The 10,658-nt window shown below is 45.9% G+C and overlaps 1 non-coding gene across 1 annotated transcript; it reads left to right on the top strand.

Moving 5' to 3' along the window:
- Positions 1–2,350: 2,350 nt before the first annotated feature.
- On the top strand, positions 2,351–2,423 carry TRNAS-AGA (transfer RNA serine (anticodon AGA)). Its single transcript has one exon. It is a non-coding gene; the product is annotated as a tRNA-Ser (tRNA).
- The last annotated feature ends 8,235 nt before the right edge of the window (positions 2,424–10,658 follow it).

Raw genomic sequence — 10,658 nt, 5'->3', positions numbered from 1 at the left:
AACACCATGAGAAAGCAGGAGAGACCGATTGCTTTCTACGACTGCTTCACCGTGTATGAGCTTGTCACATGCCACTTGAACCACGACACTTGCACGCGGTGGTAACGTGACAGCGTCATCGATGACACGAAGAGATGCTCGAGGGTGGATGGTGTTGGTCGTCGCTGTGGCGCTTTTTGTCGAGAAAGTGACGAGGCGTTGTCGAATGTTGATTATAGCGCCGTGCTCCCTGAGAAAGTCCATGCCGATGATTAGGTCTCGAGAACACTGAGGGAGAACGCTCAAACTGGCAACAAACGTAGAGCCGCGAATCTGTATTCGTGCCGTGCACATGCCGAGTGGTGTGACGATGTGCCCGCCAGCTGTACGAACTAGCGTTTTATTCCAAGGCGTGGTCACTTTCTTCAGAAGGGTGGCCAGTTTTTCGCTGATTATAGAATAATCCGCTCCAGTGTCCACTAAAGCACTCAATTCACGACCGTCAAGCAGTACAGGAATGTCCAAGGAAATTCTTTTTCTGTAATCAGCAGGTACTGTCGTCGTCGATGTATCGTCGGTCCGCGTACGCGTCAGTGGGGGTCCTTGAGCACGTCCAGACTGAGCGGCCTCGCCCCCAAAGGTCGCTGTGGTTCGTTTTCCCGCCGTGGGCTGGGCGACCGACCCTGCACCACGCTTGCATACGTACGGCGAGTCGGAGAAAACCGCCGCGGCGAAGGGGAGCGTGACTGGTGTCGAGCTGATGGAGATCCGCGCTGCTGGGCAACGTATTCTTCGATTTCAGGAGGACGCTGGCCGAACCTAGGTCGCGGCGAGTTCGCTGAGAATCCGCGTAGTCCGAGCTCTCGATAGGAGCACTGTCGGTAGACATGCCCAGCTTCGCCACAGTGAAAGCAAAGGGGACGGCGATCAGGTGCCCGCCACACGTCTGATTTCCTCGGGGCCTGTCGGTGGTCTTGGTAATACGAGGAAGCTTGGACGGCCTCGAGCATGGCCGGGCGCGCGGCGCGAAGCGGGGAGGGAGGTGGGGCAGGTCGCCTCAAAGCTTGCGAATATGACATATGTGGGCTGTCATGTCTTAGCGGTCGAGCTTCTGTATTGAAGGGTGGTTCTTTTAGCGCATGCTGAACTTCGTCACGGAGAACGCTGGACAAGGAGCTGAGCGTCGGCTGTGAAGGTACCGACAGTTTCTGGAGTTCTTCGCGGATCACGGAACGAATGAGCTCTCGAAAGAAATCGACGTGACCCCCGAGAGCTCCGAAGAAGTCCGTAGGTGAGGCAGTGTTCACTTGACGGTCGTATGATGGTGTCCGCTGGCGAAGAGTCTGCTCCATGGTGATGGCCTCGGAAAGAAACTCTGACACAGTCATGGGAGGACTGCGCACGAGACCGCCGAACAGCTGCTCTTTCACTCCGCGCATCAGGTACCGCACCTTCTTTTCTTCCGACATGCTGGGGTCGGCTCGTCGAAAGAGACGCGTCATGTCCTCGACGTACATTGCGACACTCTCGTTCGGCATTTGGATACGGGACTGGAGATCACGCTCAGCTCGCTCTCGGCGATCAGGGCTCGCATATGTCTCAAGAATCCGCCTTTTGAATTCTGCCCATGAAGTTAAGGCATCTGCACGGTTCTCGTACCATACACGTGCGCCATCGTTAAGGCTGAAATAGACATTTTTCAGCTTGTCTGCGTCATCCCACTTGTTGAACGCGGCAACACGTTCATAGTGCAACAGCCAATCTTCAACGTCCTCATGTATGGCGCCGTGGAAGGGATTCGGCGTTCGCGGATTGAGTAGCATACAATGAATCGGCGTTGTGCCTTCCATACCGGTTGGGGTGGTCGGAGCTGCCATTTTCTCTGGGAGGAGTCCAAACTCAGGGGCTTGTCCACGGATCCTTCTGCTGGCGCGATGTACAGGCGTAACCACCGGTACGGGGCTGGAGCTCCTGCTGCCCGGAGGGGTTTGGTGCATAGATTAGATTACCCAGCACCTCCACCAGTTTGTCACGCGCTAAGGCAAGAATAAGCAGCAGGATCAGCAGCCAGACACGAAAATGTCAGACACAAGGAGGACGGTTCACCAGCCGGCGCAAGATCCTTGACTTCGTCGTCTTCAATCACCGTTTTTGCTGGGCACGCAGCGCTGGCTCAAAACACCAGGTGGCAATATATATATATATATATATATGCATGCGCCGGCGTCACGAGAACAGGTTGTCGTGACGCCTGCGGCAAGAAAGGACGTTTCACGTCCGCCGCCAAGGTCTGTGTGTGGTGGCGCTGGCTAACACTCCCAGGGTTCTACTAGTACACATAAATACCCAAGAAAGTGGATGGGGAAACGCCGCCGCGGTAGCTCAATCGGTAGAGCATCGCACGAGAAATGCGAAGGTTGTGGGTTCGGTTCCCACCTGCGGCAAGTTGTTTTTTTCATCCACTTTTTTCCAATAATTCATCGTTACTTTATTTCATTTATTAAGCACAAGTAATTTCCCCTATGTTCTCCTTGGTGTCGGTGTTTGTTGGCTTCTCATGATATGACTTATACAAATCGGGCCCCTCGGTCAACTCCCTTTCTTCTCATTTATATATATATATATATATATATATATATATATATATATATATATATATATATATATATATATATATATATATATATATATATGTGTGTGTGTATCTGATATCTGTATATCTGATGTACACATACCCAGGAATTCTGGACATGCGTTTAGTTTCTTCTTTCGCCACCACGTGGCGTATCAACCTTAAAGATTTGAAATTCGCGCCGTGACGTATGCAATGACGCACAACTAAAGAAAACACAATAAAAAGAAGCACACCCTGAGACTGTTGCTTCCCCTCAGCACTTGGAAGCGAGCGCGCTTATGTATCAGCGTTATCTTGAAGACAACCTGCTACTTGCTCGACTTGCAATGAATCCACGATTCTCTAGACACCTTGCCAGACAGCTCGTCGACATTCCGGGTGAGATGTCTGGCCGAGATAACAGCTCCCGCAAAGCTTGCGTTGGGTTCCCTTTCTTCGTTGTTTTTCTGTTTATTTGTGCACAACTGCGGCCGCGGGCTTCGGTATAGTCAGCGTTATTTTTCTTGTGTTTTCTAAGAACCAGTGTGATTCAATAAGAGGAAGCTTTAGCTCGGGCACTTCTTCGATGCCGGCTGCTCAAATACATGTAAAGCGCATAAATGATTTTATGAGAAAATCGCTCAACCGATATGAATGAGAATTGTTGCATTCAAGAGAGAACGTTAGATCACAGTGATCGCTGCAATAATAATTTTGATCTAGGCCATGACATTACTGACAAGAATTATCGGAAATCGGCTAATTTGAAAAAAGAAGTACGAAATTTACAAATCCGTTAGTGCGGATGAAAACTGATATCGCATCCCTCTAAACTGCATCCCTTGGAGCATTTCAATCGGACAAATTCGATGTATGTATTTATAACTTATGTGAAGTTACAATGCCTGTTAAGATTTGGCGAATACCATATTCAGGAGTTGGTGGTGTATTTCAGGGTGGCATATGATATATCATTTTTGTCTGCATTAAATGAAATATTAGGTGCAGCTTAGCGAATTCCGACATCATCTTTAGTTGCTGAGGTACAGAGTCGTATACTTCGAGTATTGTTTCTTGAGATTTCGCAATTTTTTTGAATTTAGAAAACTGGAAGCTAAATAAAAATTGGGTTTCTGAAATCTAATTTTAACTGTTTCCTTTAAGTTCAACATAACTCATGAATTGCGGTGCAGTGGTCGTAAGAAGAAAGGATTGATGATTTCCCAGGTAGGAGCTAAAGCTTCCCGTTAAGTTAGGTTTAGACTAACACTTTTCTATTAGTGTAAACTTGTATTTGTAGAGAAGAAGCAAGACGAGTAGCGCATATACATTGTGGCGGCCTCAGTTCGATGGGGGCGAAATGCGAAGACACACGTGTACTTAGATTTAGGTGTACGTTAAGGATGCCCAGGTGGTCTAAATTTTCCAGATTCCCCAACTACGCCATGCCTCATAATCAGATCATGGTCTTGTCACGTAATACCGCATATTTTTTTATTTACAGAATGTACAGTTTTTTACAGTAATTGACACCGTTCACTTCTTCAGACCTAAGCTCGTGCTCATGTTCCTCAGCTTTGTGCAGAGCTGCGTAGCATATTTCCACTTGGCGTGGAAGCGCCGTCCCGCTGCTTTTTAGGCAGAAATGGACTGGTAGCGTTTTAGGCGACTGACCTGAACGACGTCATGGGAAGTCTGGATGAAGCGAGTAGTAGGTGTGACCGGAGACATATCGTAGGTTACGTAGGTTACCTGACAGAGGAGCCGGTAAGCGCCGGAGTAGCGGGATATAAGTTTTTCCGAGAGGCCGAAACGGCGGGTGGGAGATCGAAGAGGGACAAGATCCCCGAGAATATAATCGGCGTCCCGGTGACTACTGTCGCAAATGCTTTTACTCTTGTTCTGAGAAGCACAAAGGCGACGGTGAGCAACTTGGCGTGTTTCCTGGGCTCGAGCGATGACATCGCTTGTATACTAAGACACGGACTCTTGAGGGGTAGACAGTATTGTATTAAAAAGCAATACTGAATCTCGGCCGCACAACAAATGAAACGGCGAGTAACGTGCAGTGTCGTGGCGTGATGAATTGTACGCTAATATGACAAACGCGCGAGCAGTATCGCAGTCACGATGGTCATCAGAAACATATATGAAGAGCATGTCTGTTATTATTCGATGAAGCCGCTCCGTAAGACCATTGGTCTGCGGATGACATGCATTAGTAAATTTGTGCTTGGTAGAATAAGGACGTAATAAGGAATGTGACTCGAGCAGCTGGTCGCGCAGCAATATATATATATATATATATATATATATATATATATATATATATATATATATATATATATATGTGTGTGTGTGTATGTGTGCCTGTATGTGTGTGTATGTGTGTGTGTATGTGTGTGTCTGTGTGTGTGTATGTGTGTGTGGGTATGTGTGTGCATGTATGTGTATGTGTGTATGTATGTGTGCGTATGTGTGTGTATGTGTATGTGTGTCTGTGTATGTGTGTGTATGTGTATGTGTGTATGTGTACGTGTGTATGTGTGTGCGTGTGTATGTGTGTGTGTGCGTGTTTGAAGAACTACGTAGAGTGAGAATAGACACGAAGAAATATACACCTTATTGACTCTCGTCTATAGACAGTCTAAAGACGAAGAATGAACAACAATAAAGAGAGACTGTATCGACTTCTTTCTATAGACTGTCTATAGACTGCGAGTAGACAAAAAGAAATAAAATTCTTATCGGCATTCGTCTATAGAAAGTCTATAGACAAATAACAGAGAAAAATAAATAGAGGCTGTATAGACTTTAGTCTATACGTAGTGTATAGAGAGGAAGTAGACAAAAAAGGAAGGAACACCGTATAAACATTTTCTATAGACTTTCTATAGACTGCGAATAGACAAAACGAAATAAAAATCTTATCGCCTTTTGTCTATAGAAAGTCTATAGACAAATGACAGAGAAAAATAAATAGAGGCAGTATCGACTTTTGTCTATAGGTGTCTGTTGTGGGAAAGCAGACAAAAAAGAAACGAACACCATATCGACTTTTTTCTATACACTGTCTATAGACTGCGCATAGACAAAAAGAAATAGAAACTTTATCGACTTTGGTCTATAGACAGTCTATAGACTTTGTATCAACAAAAGTCCAAATCTATAGATTCTATAGAATCTATAGAAAGCGAAGGTCGTCTATAAAAAGTCTATAGACTTTCTATAGACAGTCTAAAGTCATTTTTGTAAGGGTTAGCAGCCCAACACCACACACACTAAGCAAGCACGGCGCGGATATAGGGTTTACTTGAATCTTATTTATATCCACAGAAACAAGATTGAATGGCACTGCCTTTATACCATTATCACTTTCTGAAAGCGAAACCGACGCAAAAAGAAAAAAAAATATATTAGGAGCCATTCCACTCTGTGGAGATGGATGACCAGTTAAGCTGTAGCACATCAGACAGGATTAGACAAGGGGTCATGTATTTATTTTCACCATTTGGTAATGGTAGTGACGATAGCCTTGTGGTTACTGTGATATTGCGGGTTGGCCCGGTTACAACCTTAGACAGAATCTTGGCCAAAGTAGAATCTATGCACGACAGTTGCTACTTAATTGAGTTACTTCGATTGGTCTAGCACTTCAAACCAAATTCTTGTTGCACAAGCTCAGTGAACCATTTCTTTTCTGGTTTTGAAATGCCCACATTGAAGCCTCCAATGGTGATCACAAGGGTAGTGTCATCGCGGCTAACCAATGCAAAGTGCGTGGTCATGAACTTCTTAATACCACAGTTGGGTGTGCCTGAATATATATAGACAGTGGATATCATAATTCCGTCTTTCGTTTGTACAGCACACACAACTCCACAGTCGGTGCCCCTCTCCTCTTACGAGTTAAGGTTGTATGGTAGTATACATACATTTCCTCCTCTGCATATATGGCAATGCCTTCTGCGCGTGAAGCCATGTGCGATTCCAGCATACCCATCGACGGGAAACAATGCATCTTCATTATTATTATTATTATTGGCGGAGCACTCGAAGCCTGCTTCACCTCCGCCGCATGACAGTCCGATACTCCGCAACCTCAGGGATCGGCCGGCATTTTTGCTCCCTGACACGACAAATGCATTTCGGGCCAAAGGTAGTACATAGCTTCGCTGTGAACGCGCCTGTGCAGTTAGTATTGCCGCCCTGTATTTTGTCTCGACGGCACTATCACCATCGGCACGGTCCCGCGAGGAGCTGCTAGCGGTTCGCGTTCGTTATCTCCCTTGCCTCTTGACGGCGATGACGCGCTAAATCTGCACCATCATTGCGTCGTGCATCCCTCCTTCGACCAAGCAAGTTTTCGGCGGCACACGTTCGCTTTTGTATTGACATTAAAGCTTTAAACTGCTCGATTTCGAGAGAGAAAACGAATGTACAGGCTCGTCCACTTTTACGGTGAACACGGCTCACCGTGGCCGCGCTCCGCGGGGCGCCAGTGCGTCCGGCGCGGCGGCGCATCGAAGCGAAGCGGCGCAGGCGCACACGGACCTCGGGGAGGCGCTTCGCGTTGTCTGCTACAGCGCTGGAGCGCGCCGCTCCGGCTTTGCTGCAAAGTAGACTTCGCTAGACCCAGGTGACTGAGCGACCAAGGTGGCGTTGCGGGAAGGCGCACTTCACTAACTGGAGCATCTTCTAGCTGCTTCGGTCTACAGCTTGTGAACAGCCTGCTTAATCAATATACACTAACAGAAACAACCTTATCACCACATAAATTACTTAGCATGTTTTTAATAAGTGATGAGGGTAAAAATAGTCATTTCTTCGCGCTCTTTATTAGGCTGGGGCCATTTTATTTTACTCTCACAGCACTTTACTCACATTTACTCACATTTTACTCTCACAGCCGCAATTTCCTTCCTTCCTTCCCTCCTCTCTCTCCCTGTGATCTTTGTTTCCCCTTTCCCATTCCCCCGGTGTAGGGTAGCCAACCGCACGTTATTCTGGTTAACCTCCCTGCCTTCTACTTTTCTCTTCCCTCCTCCTCCTCACAGCACTTGGTGTAGAGCATAATTATTCGCTCAGCTAGATAATCTCGAGGACTGGCTCCAAGCTAATCATGTCCGTTAGCTGCCTAAGATCAATTATTGGCAATTTAGTTATCGTACCTTCGTTTATTACGCAAACAACTAATCAACTTACGCCGGATCTAGAGGCTATAGGCTAGCAATTTCAACACTCGAATGATAACAATAATGTCAGCAAGATTTATATTGCTCTAATAAAGTTTGGCACCGTTAAAAAATAACTGCCTTGATATTCATGGTGCAGTAGGCTTCTTAAAAAGCAGGTGCGATTGCTTAGACGGGTCTTCTTGGCGCAATTCAACTTCATCAACTTAAGCACCTGTGCCCAACAGTGCACTTCTGCTTCTGCTCCTACGCTATACAAGAAACACTTCAGCGCTACGGTATATCACACAAGGTATGCGAGAACATTGTGCGTGCTCCCGATTACTATATAAGCGTTGGTGGCATCAGGGTTGGTTTTCTGGCGTCATTAAGCTGCCGGGTGGAGAGCAATGGATAATGTTTAGTACATTGTATCAAATAGAGTAGCGCGCACGTGTGTGTTAGAACAAAAAGTACTGAAGTATTGGGGTGAGTTCCTTGCGGAATATATTTTAAGTGTCTATTGTGAACACATAAAGAAAAAAATACCGGATTTTTCTTTAGAATTAATGTTGACATAAGTATGCTAGTCAAGGGAAACATGAGTTCCGACCCTAGTGCCCGAGGTGGAAGCAGCCCCAAACCGCACGGCTACATTGGCACACGGTTTATTAAGGCGAAGGGCTCAAGTGGCTCGTAGCAATGGCTCATACCCCCCCCCGAATAAGCGGTGTCTAGTCCAGTGATACAAGATAGAAGAGTGATACAAGAAAAGTAGAGGAATGGTACAAAAAATACCAGCAGCAATGGCTCCTTCCCGAAAAAAGAACGACATAATCAGGAATGGCTAATACCTTCGTAAGGAAGCAAAGATGCAGTGGCTGAATATGAATGAAGAAACCAAAGGAAGAAAAGAACGAAGGAAAGAAATAAGGAACAAAATAATGAAAGAGAGAACAAAGAAAGAAACGAGAAAAGAAAGACAAAGAGAAAGTAAAAAAAATCATGAGCCATTCCACTCCGTGAATGTGGTTGGCGAGCGAAGCTATTTAGCGCATGACTCGGAGGTGACACATAATTTTGAACAAAAGGTACAAACTCATTTATTGTCCTGAGGGTCGTCATTATTTCACTCGCAACTGCAATCACATTATTTGAGAATGTCAAATCGGTGCACGTACGCCGCTGGATGGACGGTTGGGCCGGATCAGTGTGGCATCGTAAGGGGGTATGTCTGCAACACGGAACGCGTAAACCACTCCCTTTTCGATACCCACACATACATATTGAAATCACCGACAACAACAACAGAGGTAGTGTCATCGCAGCTAATTCACGCAAAGTGAGTAGCCATGAAACTTACGGGACTATGAGTCATTGCATTTTTTGCTTGCTTACTGGGGTATGAGCCATTGATGATGACATTCTTCGACATGCTGCTTTGTATGTTGTATGCGTGATTAGAAAGAATTTAAGTACTGTTCGCTCGACTTTACTGAGGGCTCGTAGCCTCTGTCTTAGGGGACTATGAGGCATTGCATTTTTGGTTTGATTGGGAGTATTCGTGTTGCTATACAGTTTTCTTATTGACACTTTTAACCGAATTATAATATTTGAGAAGTTGAATAATTAATTAGGGCTAGTTATGTAATTAGGCCAAATAAAAAAATAATCTCAGTATCTCCAAGCGATGGCAAACAACATTACCTTGAGTCTGTTCAGCTACGTTGTATTTGCATATTTTTAATGTTTCTCTCAAGTTACGTGGGACACCCTGTATATACGCATAGGTATATACAGTGCTTGACTATGCGTATGACTTGCTGTTGAATTGACACCATGTAATTATTCGTCCTTTCATTACAGATTGTAAGTCCCGATTTCTCTGTGTAAACTTAAGGTCTAGGTTTGTCGCTGCCTTGCCACAAATATTCGCAAGTGTCTAAATCACATGCGTTGTCCGTTAGTGGCAGAATGTCGCCATCATACATCAGTCCGGGGACCTTCTGTTGCGCGATTTGTCTATTACTCATGCAAGATAAATCAGACCCTAATTAACTGTTTTCCAGCCCCCCCCCCCCCCTCCCGCCACTTTGAAGTGATCGCGCATCGCGACAAGTTTGGAGAGGTCGGTTTTCACGCCTCCCATTTCCAGCCACCCTAAAGCTGTGACTTCGGCGTGGCGCCGCTAAGTCAGAGGGTGTGGGTTGGAATGCCAGTCGAGGCGAGCGCATTTCCACGGCAACGAAATGCAAGAAGTGTAGCTTACCGTACATTGTGTGGAAGTTGAAAGAACGCCCAGGTATGCAAAATTAATCGGGAGTCTGCGACTACGATGTGCCTGATAATTATATCGTCGTTTTTGCTCGTAAAACCGAAGGATTTATTATAATTCACTTTAAACAATCAATCTATTCGCGGCAAAGCACTCATCGTAAAATTCCGATATTTTCCGTCCCAACCCAGATCTAATCGGGTCCGCACTGCCCCTTCTGTTACGAATTACGGAAAAACATTATCCAATGCTTTCCCCCAGAGAGTTGCTATTAGGGTAAATAGCATTATTTGCCTTTATTCAGCCATTTCGAACCTATCTTTCTGTCTGTCCGTCCGTCCGTCCGTCCGTCCGTCCGTCCGTCCGTCCGTCCGTCCGTCCGTCCGTCCGTCCGTCTGTTCGTCTGTCTGTAATCTTACGCCGACCCAGTGGCGGAAGTAGTGTACCTGCTTGGCCCCTAGCTATGTGATCCTTTCATTCCTGATGACGCAAGGAAACCAAGCCTGATGCCACCAATGCTCAGAAATCTATTAGCGCAAATAATGCTCCCGCACACCTTTTTTGATGTACCATGGCGCTGAGGCGTTTCTTGTACAATGTAGGAGAAAACATTGTA

Source organism: Dermacentor albipictus, chromosome 5, assembly GCF_038994185.2.
Source record: "Dermacentor albipictus isolate Rhodes 1998 colony chromosome 5, USDA_Dalb.pri_finalv2, whole genome shotgun sequence".
Taxonomy (NCBI): Eukaryota; Metazoa; Arthropoda; class Arachnida; order Ixodida; family Ixodidae; genus Dermacentor; species Dermacentor albipictus.
The sequence above is the reverse complement of the archived record's forward strand: the minus strand, read 5'-3'. Positions and strand labels throughout refer to the sequence as shown.